At 33.8% G+C, this 12,424-nt stretch overlaps 1 long non-coding RNA gene across 1 annotated transcript; it reads right to left on the bottom strand.

Annotated features, from left to right (window-relative positions):
• Positions 1 to 1,244: 1,244 nt before the first annotated feature.
• LOC141561174 (uncharacterized) lies at positions 1,245 to 12,315 on the bottom strand. The gene is made up of 3 exons (XR_012487982.1): positions 12,233 to 12,315; positions 11,528 to 11,658; positions 1,245 to 2,122 (listed from the first exon to the last, which is right to left on the bottom strand). It is a non-coding gene; the product is annotated as an uncharacterized LOC141561174 (long non-coding RNA).
• Between the last annotated feature and the right edge of the window lie 109 nt (positions 12,316 to 12,424).

Genomic DNA, 12,424 nt, shown 5'->3' with positions numbered 1-12,424 from the left:
AGTAAGATCTCAATACTTGTACCCATGGCTATGAAGTAAATTGTAGCCTTGACAAGGAAAGGTAACAGCAACAGTGTGACAAGTTTGATTCGTGGTGGGGCTTAAAATAATTTTGGGATTTTGAAGCAGTTGAGATCATCCAGGGGTTAAATGCAAAGGATTGCTCTGATACCAAGCTTGGGGTACAGCTTACTTTGGAAAACAGGGTGTCCCCAATATCTTGACATTCCCTCCTTTTGCCAAAGGGAGGGGGTCTGAGAGAATCCCTATCCTTCTAGACAATTAAGGAGAGGCAGGTATAAGTCAAGATACCACCTCCAGTTGGGCAGGAGGAGCATGTTTATTCCAGGAAGTCAGTTCCTTGAGATTGTAGAAGGAGAAAATGTCAATACATGCTTGGTATTTGGGTACATAACGAAAGAAAAGAGAAAAAAAATACACTAGGACAGTACATTCAGTCCTCATCCAGAATCTTGGGCAATTGTCTCCTCTGGATATCAGTGGTTTCTAAGTCTGTTCTAGACTAACTCGGAGGGTCTTGGAGGGTTTTACCATCCACTCAGCAGAGGGGCTTTTTTCAGATGATCCAGGAGCCTACACTCACAAGTTTGGCAGCGGGGGGAGTATTCAGAAGAACCTGGTAGGAACCCTTAGAGAAAACTCCTTGCATCAATCTTTGAATCTGAGTTTCTGATCAGCATACATAGGTCCTTAGTTAAGAGTTTCTAAATACACAGAGATGATTCAGCTTCCCAGAGCTAAGTTCAAACAAAGCAATAAAGTTTTTCCCACAATTCTCATAATTGCATAATCATATTAAGTCAGGTACAATTCAAAATACTTAGAGTGATCACAATGGACGTAGTTTTGATTAGGGAGATTTATATGTTACCAAGGTAATCAAGAAAACTTAAACATGGACATCTTGAAACAAAAGACCAAATTATTAGTCTTTTAAAATATTTTAAAATAAATTTAAATTAAAATTAAAAATGTTTTAATTAATATTTTTAATATTAATTAAAATTTAAAAAATTTAAATTAATATTTTAATATTAATTAAAATTATCAAGGCTTCTTGTATTTTAGTAACTCATTCTCAATATTCATTTTTTTAATTTAGAATTTTTTTTCCACAGTATATATGCATGAGTAATTTTTTTTTATAATATTATCCCTTGTATTCATTTTTCCAAATTATCCCCCCCTCCCTCCACTCCTTCCCCCCCCATGACAGGCAATCCCATACATTTTACATGTGTTACAATATAATATAGTTACAATATATGTGTGTAAATACCATTTTCTTGTTGCACATTAATTATTAGCTTCCGAAGGTATAAGTAACCTGGGTAGATAGACAGTAGTGCTAACAATTTACATTCACTTCCCAGTGTTCCTTCTCTGGGTGTAGTTATTTCTGTCCATCATTCAATATTCATTTAACCAGTATTTTTGAGTCCCAGATATTTCATGTAATTATCTGGTCCCTAGATATTCTTACTTGGATAATAGGCTTTATTCTCAGAACAGCTCTAAAGGGGCTTCCCTCCTTCCAAATCTAGAAGTTCTTAGATAATTTTGAAACTTCAGAGAATTTCAATTTATATACCATTTGTTATTTCTATTCTTATCTAAATCCTGCACCTAATATAACAATCTTTTAAAAATGTATGAGGGAAAAGTAGAGTCAAAATGGAAGAGTAAAGCTCAGGACTTGCCCAGCTTTTCCCCAAAGTGTCCAAAATTCCTTTAAATAATGACTCTAAACACATTCTAAAGCATCAGAACACACAAAAAAACAGAGTGGAAATTTTGTGGGTGAAGAGAACTTTAAAAAACAGCAGAAAAGGTCTGTGACACCCTGGTGGGAGTCTAGCATGCAGCCCCATGTAGCCCTGGCCCCAGTGGCAGCAAAGCAGGAACATGCCTTGGATCTCTGATCTCTGAATCAGTAGCAGTACTGGTGGTCTGCAAACTTCTCAGCCCAGAATCACCAAAGATGAGTTGAAAGGTCAGTGGGAAAGGTTTGTCAGTAGAGTGAGAAGGCCTTGGGAAACCAGTAGTAGGTGTGGGTGGTGGTAGCCAGGCAGCTTCCTGAGACCATCCTAGAAATGGAGCCCTGTTGAGAGAGAGAGAGAGAGAGAGAGAGAGAGAGAGAGAGAGAGAGAGAGAGAGAGAGAGAGAGAGAGAGAGAGAGAGAGAGAGAGAGAGAGTTAAAGCTAAGTAATAGTCTGGGAAAATGAGCACAACAGAAAAAGATTCTGACCATACAAAGTTACTATAGTGACCAGGAAAATCAAAACACATTCAGAAGAAGATAACAACTTCAAAGCTCCTACAACCAAAGCCTCCAAGAAAAATAAGAATTGGTCTCAGGCTATGGAAGAGCTCAAAAGTGATTTTGAAAATCAAGCAAGAGGATAAAGAAAAAAAATATGGGAAGAGAATTGAGTGTGATAGAACAGAAAATTTAAAAAGCTAATGAGGAGAAGAATGCCTTAAAAAGCAAAACTGGTAAAAGCAAAAGGAGGTACCAAACCCACTGAGGAAAATAATTCCTTAAAAATTAGAATTGAGAAAATGGAAGCAAGTGACTTTGGGAGGAATCAAGAAATAATAAAAGGAAAAAGACCTATATGTACAAAAATATTTATAGCAGTTCTCTTTTGACAAGACAAACAATTGGAAATTGAGGGGATACCCATCAATTGGGGGATGGCTAAATAAATTGTGGTATGTCATTATTATTGTTCTATGGAAAATGATAAACACCCTCCTCTCAAAAAAAAAAAAAAGTAGAAATAAATTGTGTACATGTGTAATAACAGTGGCAGCAAAGCAGGAACATGCCTTGGATCTCTGATCTCTGAATCAGTAGCAGTACTGGTGGTCTGCAAACTGCAAAAATGACTTTGCTATTCTCAGCAGTACAATGATCCACAAATACTCTGAAGAACTTATGATGAAAAATGCTATCCATATGCAGAGAAAGAACTGATTATGTCTGAATACAGACTGAAGCATACTTTTTTTTTTTAACTTTGTTTTTCTTGAGGATTTTTTCTTGGAGGAGAGAGCTATGTTTTCTTTCACAACATGACTTTTATGGAAATGTCTTAACTTCCATGTGACTTCTTAAAGGGGAGTAGAGTGAGGAGGAAAGGAAAGAATCTGGAAATCAATATTTTAAAAAGATATGTAAAAATTGCTTTATATGTAATTAAGGAAAATAAAAATATTAAATATAATAATAACAAAGAGGACTAATTACCAAAAAAAAATGTAGCAGGGTCCAATTGCAAAATGAACTCTTTTGACCTTTAAAATTGTCACAGATACCTTAGAATTGGGAAAATAATTTCACTTTCTTTATCATTAACCATGAAATTTATATGTAAATTTCTTAATCCAGTTTTGAAAACTTCTTACTAAAACATAATCAAAGCCTAAACTTTAATGAAAGATAAATTTTGGAAGCCATCATATATATCTGTATTTAGTTCTTAGAGAAAGCAGTCTAATTTTATCTCTTTCTCAAAATTTACTATTTCAATTAATTTTAAAATTTTCATATTACATCTTTGTCTCATTACATTGTTTAATTATTCCGGCCCCCGCCCCCGCCCCCCCACCCCCCCCTGGGGAGGATATCATCCCTGTATTACAATTTCTTTCTTTCTTTATAAGGTCCTTACCTGTAGATGCTTTAACCAAAGGAATGGAAATTTTTTCTTTAGTTGCAAACCTTTCAAGATTTCTTGGGGTTTATCAACTAGATTTGTTTCTTTCTTTTTTTTTTTTAACTAGATTTGTTTCTTAAGGACCATGCCTTAAACCCAAATCACTCTGTATTTCATTAATTGACCAATAATAGGTCCCAGGCCAACTCCCAGTTGGTTATCGTTTGGGTCATGATTAATTCAGAGTGAATGTATATAGTGATTGTTTCTGTTTTGTTTCTTGTGTGTAGAATCCAATTTGAAGAACTTATCAAAACATGCTCAAAGCCTGAATTTCCATAGTAGATAAATTTGGAAACCAATAATATACATCCACATAGAGTTCTTAGAGAAAATTTTCATTCTGTTGCTTTCTCAAATTTTAATATTCCATTTAATTAGAAAACCTTCACATTAAATCTTTGTAATAATTTCCCCCTTAGGAGGATATCATCTTTATTTTATAATTTGACCACAAATATAGGTTAAAATTGTAAATTTTTCATACTTGCATCCTATTATAGTAACTCAGAAATATTCCAGTGTTATTAAATAGATTTGGTGTTGTACTTAAGAAACTTCTTGATCATAGAAATTTGTTATAAAAAGAAAAAGAGGGACAAAGTTATAACAATATAACAATGTCATGCATCATTAACAGAGGGGAAAATTCCCAAGGGAATTGGATTCTGTTGGATTGGGCATGTCATATCTGACAGCCAATCATGTAGTCATTGGATTTTAAAAGCAAAGCTCAGGATTAACCACATGGGAATTTTCCTTTTCAGAAAGAAAATAGAACAATGGGGAAAGAGTCAGAAGGATCCTATGTAAAATCCTCAATCTTACTACTTTTGACATTTTAAAACTACAGAGTTATCAGACATGGAAGAATTACATTAAATTAAATAAGTAACAATAACATAGTGCTTCTTTTTCACATAAGCAATTTTCTGTAGTAAACACTTTAATCACTGTATAATTTTGATCTTCACAACAACTCTGGGTAATAGGTACCATTATTATTTTTTCTCTTTACAGATTAGAAAACTTAAGCAAACAGATAAGATAACTTGCCTAAGATTACATAGCTAATAAATTTCTTCAACCCGAATATAATTCAAGTTTCCCTGTGTTTTTCAAACATTTTTTAAACACCTGCATTTAGGAATCGGATCTGAAATGAGAGGAGTGAAGAGGGAAAAGGATAAGATCTCTGATCTGGGGGAATTAAAAGAGATCTCTGGTTAAGTACTCCTTTATTTTTTCAGGTCAGAAATATCAACAAAGAGTAAAGAGAGGTTGCTAAAAGGTGCAAATGTTTACTTTTTTTTTTTTTTTACTTTCTTCACTCTTTGATTATACAACTAGCTGCTTTACTTCATTGACCTAAAACAATGAAGCTATTAATTTTGTCATTTACTTTTAACTTTTTTTTTTTTTTTTTTTGCTGAGGCAATTGGAGTTAAGTAAATTGCCCAGGGTCACACAGCTAGAAAATGTTAAGTGTCTGAGATCAGATTTGAGCTCAGGTTCTCCTGACTTCAGGACTGGTGCTCTATCCATTGTACCACTTAGCTGCCCCTGACTTTTAGAATTTTAACTTTTATGTTCCTTTAAAACAAATTCTACAGAGTGGTACCCCAAAATTTACTAAGTTATTTCAGAAGGGAGTGAGTTCCTAGAATTGCCCCAAATCCCAGAAGTTCTCCTCTGCAATCTTAAAATGAGTAATCTTCAAGGTTCCAAAATATACTAAGATGTTTTTAGCATTTCTACAAACTTTGATTATTTCACTTTTTTCTTATTATGTAATGTCTCATGGAAAACCTAAAGTGGGGTTAGTTAGTTCTGCTTACTGGGACAATTGATTCAAGTATGAAAGTTCATAATATTTCCCAGTGTTCTAAGCTCTTTGGCTACAACTCCTAGAAGTTTTAAATCTTTCAAGATAATGGAAACTACAAACATCATACATAGAACACAAACATTTTATATTTTTAAAAGACACAAATACAAACAAAATGACAAGACATATAATTCTAACAAAGAGCAGACTAGAGATAGAAGAGTTAGGATTCAAATAGGAATTTAATTTCAAAGTAATGGAAACAGCTTCAAGTGAGGACACATGTTGGATTCCTTGTGGAGAGAACTTGCTTTAGTGTTAGCAGATCTCTATACTTATATTTATGGCTATGCCCTGACAATAAAGAGTAACAGCAATAATGTGAGAAGTTTGATTTATAGCAGAGTTTAAACAATTCTGGGATTTTGCTGTAGCTGAGATTATCCAGGAGATGAATACAAAGGATTGCTCTTATGCCAAGCTTAGGACACAGTTTGCTTGCTAGACCTTAGCTCTGGAAAATAGGGTGTCCCCTAATATCTTGACACCTTCCTAATGAGGCATACAAAATGCTTTTCTCTACATGCTTAAAAGAATTGAAAATCAAGGGAATGCTCATCAACTTAGAAAACTACTGAAAAAGTTGTAATATATGATTATTGAGTACCTCTTTGCTGTAAGAAATGACAAGGGGAAGTGATTTCAGAAAAACATCTGAGACCTATATGAACTGAGGTAAACTGAAGGAGATCTAGATCATTGTGCACTGTAACAGAAATGTTATAGTGATGATCATTTGTGAAAGACTTGCCATGCTGATCAATACAGTGATTGAAGACAATTTCAAAGGACTCATGATGCAAAAATGATGCTATCTCAAGAGAGAGAACTGATGAACTCTGAGTACACATTAAAGTATAATTTTTAAATTTTAATTTCCTTGTTTTAAAAAATGGCTAATATGGAAATATGATTTTATATTTCACATGTATAATTGATGTCACATTGCTTTCTTAATGGGTACAGAAGGGGGTAGAAAGGAGGGAGAGTAGCCATCTCTAGCAAAAGAAAAAAATTACATGAAACTTTATTATATACTTAAAAGGAACAGTAAGTTGTACATAATACGTTTGCAGTTTCATGTGCAATCATATTTTTTATTCTAATATTTTATGGAAATGCTTATCTTATTTCATAATTTATAAGGAAAATTTAAAAATTTAGACAGTCAAAAAATATATAAAAGCATATTTAAAATCAAACAAATTAAAAAATATGTACCTTATTCTATATTCACTTGTTGCTATTGTTTGTTTTTCATTTTCAAAGAGAGCCAAAGACATCATAGGTCTTTCAAATTAATTGGATTTATGTGAGGCAGAGTAGAGTAAAGTTGTCAGCTTCACTTTTTCTTCCAATCATCAAATACTATCAGAATACTAACAGAAGTATCTCTGCTAATAAATAAGAGGCACGATTCATTATCAAGTCATTTTAGCCTACTTGCCCTTTGCAATTATTTTCCTGGTGTTCTTTTTGTTTATAGTTTATGTCTATCTCACTGGAAGGTGAGATAATTAACTGGGAAATGACTACAAAATGCTGTTTCTTTTTTGCCTTTCATTTTAGTATAAAAACAACTTCACCAAATTCCTTTTTTGACATCTCCAAGTAGTACCTGGCAACCATCCTCCCTTTAAGCTGAACCTTCTTTGTATCTTCCAGTTTAATCAAAATTGAGAATGTAAAATAGGAACAATAATAGCACCTAACTCATGGGGTTGCTGTGGAGATCAAATGAGATAACATGTGTATGATACTTTCTTTGAAAACCTTAGAGTGCTATATAAATGACAGCTATTAGTATTACAACTAATGATTACTTTATTTTTTTAATAGTCTCAATAGTATTTAATTTTTCCAATTACATGTAAAGATAGTTTTCAACATTAATTTTTGTAAAATTTTTACTTCCAATTTTTTTTCTCCCTTCCTCCTTGACCTCCCCTCTCCCCAAGACAGTAAGGAATCTGATATAGGTTACACATGTACAATTAATGATTACTTTCTAATACAACTTCAGGTAATGAGGTCCTGAGCTATAATAGAGTCACAGGTGAATGATTAGAAAGGAGGAGAAAGAGGTAAGATAAGAAAGGTGGCAAAGGTAGAATCAATAACATTTGGCAACTGATTGGATGTAGTTGGGGAAGGGAGTCAAGGATGGCTCCTAGTTTGCAAAAGAGTGCCTAGAAAGATGGCAGTACTCATGAACAAACATGGAGAATTTTGGAAGGGTGGATTTAAGGGAGAATAAAATTACTTCACTTTGGAACATTTTGCAGTTGAGATGTCTATGGTACACTTATTTAGAGATTATTCAGAAGGCAGTTGGTGAAACTGGGAGCTAGGGAGGTAGGCATTGGCATAGCAATGATAATTGACTCCATGAGACTTGATATGAAAGGGTGTAGGAAAAGAAGAGGAATCAGGACAGAGCTTTGGAAGAAAACCTATAATTAGTGCATGGAACAAGCAATGATTCAGCAAAAGAGACTGAGATGACTAATTGGATAGATAGGAGAAAAACCAGGAGGGAGTAATGTCATGAGAACCAAGGGAGGAAAGAATATCCAAGAGTAAGGTGTGGTCAGATGCTACAGAAAAGGTCATCAGATTGGGCAATTAAGAGATAATTGGTAAACTTGGAGAGAAAATTTTCAATTGAGTGGTGAGGTCAGAAACCAGATTGTGTTCAAAGTCCTTTTCAATCTAGCTCCAATCTGTCTTTCTAATTTTATTTACTTATAATCCTTATATACTCCATATTCCAGTCAAACTGACTTACTTCTTTTCCTTGGAAATAACAATCCATCTGTCACCCATGTCTTTGCATATTTGCACCTAAAAATTAAAAACTAGATGACAAATTATAATGAACCAAGACAACATGTTGTGTGACTTCCTCTAATGTCATTCTGCAACATTATTTATTCATTCAGCAGGAACAGAGAAGGTAGATGGTGAAAGATAACCCAGGATTGGGATTTTGCAAATTATGAGTGGCAATAGAATGAGAAGCAAGAGATTCAAAAGTAGGTTTCAGTGTTATGTTTGAACTAATTAATTAAAGAGTACAAAGTGGGAGGGGAGGAAAGTGAAGTCAGAGCAAGAATAATGGAGAGGGAAAAAAGGGAGAAGTGGAGTGACTGGAGGTCACAGTGAATAATAATAATGGCTAGCACTCATATAGTGTTTTACAGCCTGCAAAGCACTATGCAGATAATAGGTACTATGCTAAGCATTTTACACATATTATCTGTTTTTCAGGTTTTACATGTATATTCATTTTTTACATATTTCTATGATGGTATAGGGAGAGAACAATCATACAAAATGGGAAAATCACAGGATAGAAAAAAACAGGAAAAAAAGTGAAAAGAATATGCTGCAATCAGCATTCTGTCTCTATAGTTCTCTATCTGGATACAGATCATTTTCCATCCACAATTTATTAGAATTGCTTTAGATCACTGAATTGCTGGGAAGCGCTAAGTCTATCATAATTGATCATCACACAATCTTGGTATTGCTGTGTATAATGTTTTCCTATAATTTTCTACTCATTTCATTGAGCATCAATTCATGTAAGTCTCTCCAGGTTTTTCTGAAATCAACCTGTTCATCAATTCTTATAGAACAATAATGTTCTATTATTTTCATATCTTATCATAACTTATGCAATCATTCCCCAATTAATAGGCATTCACTCATTTTCCAATTCTTACCCACCATAAATAGAACTGCTATAAACATTTTTGCACATACATATATTATCTTATTTAATCTTCACAACAATTTTGAGACAGGTGCTTTTATTATCTCCAATTTGCAGATGAGGAAACTGACTTGCTTATGATTCAGATAGTAAGTATTTGAGATCAGATTTGAATTCAAGTTTTCCTGACACCAGGTTAAGATTTTCCTCTCTTCAGGTGCAGTACACTACCTAGAGACCTCTGTAATAAAGATAAGGAATAGATTTAGAAGTGGATGGGAGAAAAGAAAAAATAGGAATTGGAAGAATAGGAAATTATGGTCATATAGAACAATTTCAGAGTTATGGATGACAGAAGTGAAGAAGTTATAGGTGAGAATGAGGATATCATTTAGTGAGACTAGGTGGAATGTAGGTCATAAAAATTGAGGAGATTGATGAATTCCAGGGTATTTGAGTGGGCACCAACATGTAAATTCACATCACTCCAGAGGCTGGAATAGAGAGGAAGTTTATGAACCTGGTACTGAACTCCTTTGAGAAAGGAGAAATGATGCTCTGTGCCTCAGAGCATATACTTTCTGAATAAATGAAAGCAGTGAAGGCATCACTGATAATGAAATGTTCCACAAAAGAAAAAAGATTTGTCAAGATTTCTAGGACAAACTATTTTTCTATCTATGATAGAAATCCCCCAATATTTGGATTCTGACATACGTCCCTAATATGATCAATTGTTGAAAGAGTAGAAATCACATCAAATAAGTCAACTGAATTGGACCAAATATACAGAGAGGAGGACCTTCTTAGAAGGAACAAAAATTTAAAGACACTGAGGAATTCATTTTTAAGAAATCCCAAAGGGAGAAGATACCATATGCAGAAAAAGTAAACATTTTCATTGCTAAATAATAACCATAATACTAATAACTACCATTTATAAATAGCATTTTAAGGTTTTCACATTGTTACCTAACCTCATTTGATCCTCAGAATCCTGTGAATTAGGTGCTTTCCCCTATTTTTTAGAGATGAGGAAACTAAGGGAAATAGAGATTAATTATGACTTACCCAGGATCACTAAGCTAGTAAAAGTCTGAGGCAGGATTCAAATTCAGGTCTTCCTGACTCCAAGCCCTTATCTGCTCCTAAAAATAGGGCACTTCCTTTGATCTTGAATTACTTATTAAATTAATTATTTCTTTATAGCTAAAATAAAATATTTTAAATAATAAAATCATGATGACAGGGAAGATATCAATAATTACTGATTGATATGCTTGCTTTCTCATCTTTTATAATCTCTTTATAAGAATAATATATTGAATCTATCCTTAGTGAAGATATGAAGAAGGAATAAGGCAAGTGTCATAGGCCATGCTCACACTTGCATACATTACCTGAGTTTGAGCAGTCACTGGTAATGATACAGACAAAATTTCAAGAATGGAAATTCCATGGTTGTGGAACAGATAGAATTGTAAGCCTTGTGGGATTTAGGGAAGCTTCTGGACAGTAGCCCCTGCCACATAGGCAGTTAGAGCATAAAGTCTTCTTTGTTTCATGTATAATGGAAAGCTTTGCACTGGTGACATATTTCCAGGCATTTTCAGTAGCATATAAAAAAGGCAGATCTCTACTCCCATCCCTCCAGCCTACCCTGCAGCTGTTGAAATGTCCCATTTTTTTTAAAGCAAAGAAACTCAAGTTTATCCAAGTCAATAACAAATCAATGTACATGTGTGTTTGTGAATACACACATACGTATATACACATTTATATGGGTATGCATACATTCATATATGTATGTACATATACACATACTACACATGTACATACATATTTAAGACAATATATACACCAGACTACAGAGAATGAAGGAATTCTCCTATTGGGATTGAAGTAACTCAACTCAATCAAAAGAGAATCATCTAAGGAGAAATTTCCCAAATTCTGTAGTGAAGCAAGATAGTGATAGGGATGCAATGAGACTTCTAGAGCCTTTTACGTTGGTTTTTTCTCAGTCTTATTCTCCCTGTCCATCTTTTCTCTTAAAGCTTGTAATCAGAAGTGCACCAAATAACTGCTGAACCCAGAGACTTGATGAATCCCAAGTGATTTAAAAGCCCAAAGAACAGATGTGAAAACAGAGCTCTCTTTCCCTTCTCACCAACTTACACAGATGTCGGGCAATGATTTCCACCAAAAAGAGAATATTATTCCAATGAGCTTTGGAAGATTCTTCCTCTGGGATTAAAGTCTTTAGAATGCCTTTCAAAGATTAGCAAGGGGAAATCCAAAATCTGAAACTAGACAGTATAAACACAAATATTGGCAATTTAAAATGACAAGGGTGATTTTCCTGGCATCACAAATTTTAAAAAAAAACAACAAAACAAAATGTGGTATTGTTGAATAAAACAATGAACATTAACAATACATGAAGTAGATATGGCTATACTGAGCATCATTTAGAAGGTTAGTACAATAACAACATGACTTGTTATATTCAGGACATAACATATGATTATTTCAAAGGTACAAGCAAATCCATAGTACACATCGAGCAACCAAAACCAATAGCAAAAGCTAATTAGCAAATTGAATTTGAGGCAGCATTCAATACCACTAATAGTTGGTTCCAAAGAGACAATGTCGGTTCCAAAGCATATACAACCTGAATTTAGGATGACTGGGCAGCTATCCATGACATTAGGCTTTTGAAAATTATATTCAATATTGAAATTTATCTTTGCATGTATTTGGAAAATAAAATACTATTACAAAATTAAAAATTAAAAAAAGAAAATTATATTAAAAATCAAACTTAATCTTATTAAGCATGCAATTGATTGAAAGGTACAAAGAATACAGGGCACCTACATGGCTTAGTGCAAAGAGCTCCAGGCCTGGGGTCAAGAAGACCTGAACAATAACACATAAAGAATACTGGATCCTGTTGTGCTTATTCATTTGTGGTGTGTGTGTGTGTGTGTGTGTGTATTTGTATATTTGCTTGCTCATTGTTGACTTTAAAAATTTTGAATCAGTAAAGCAAAATGTAACTTAGTTTCA

Source organism: Sminthopsis crassicaudata, chromosome 3, assembly GCF_048593235.1.
Source record: "Sminthopsis crassicaudata isolate SCR6 chromosome 3, ASM4859323v1, whole genome shotgun sequence".
Classification (NCBI taxonomy): Eukaryota; Metazoa; Chordata; class Mammalia; order Dasyuromorphia; family Dasyuridae; genus Sminthopsis; species Sminthopsis crassicaudata.
The sequence above is the reverse complement of the archived record's forward strand: the minus strand, read 5'-3'. Positions and strand labels throughout refer to the sequence as shown.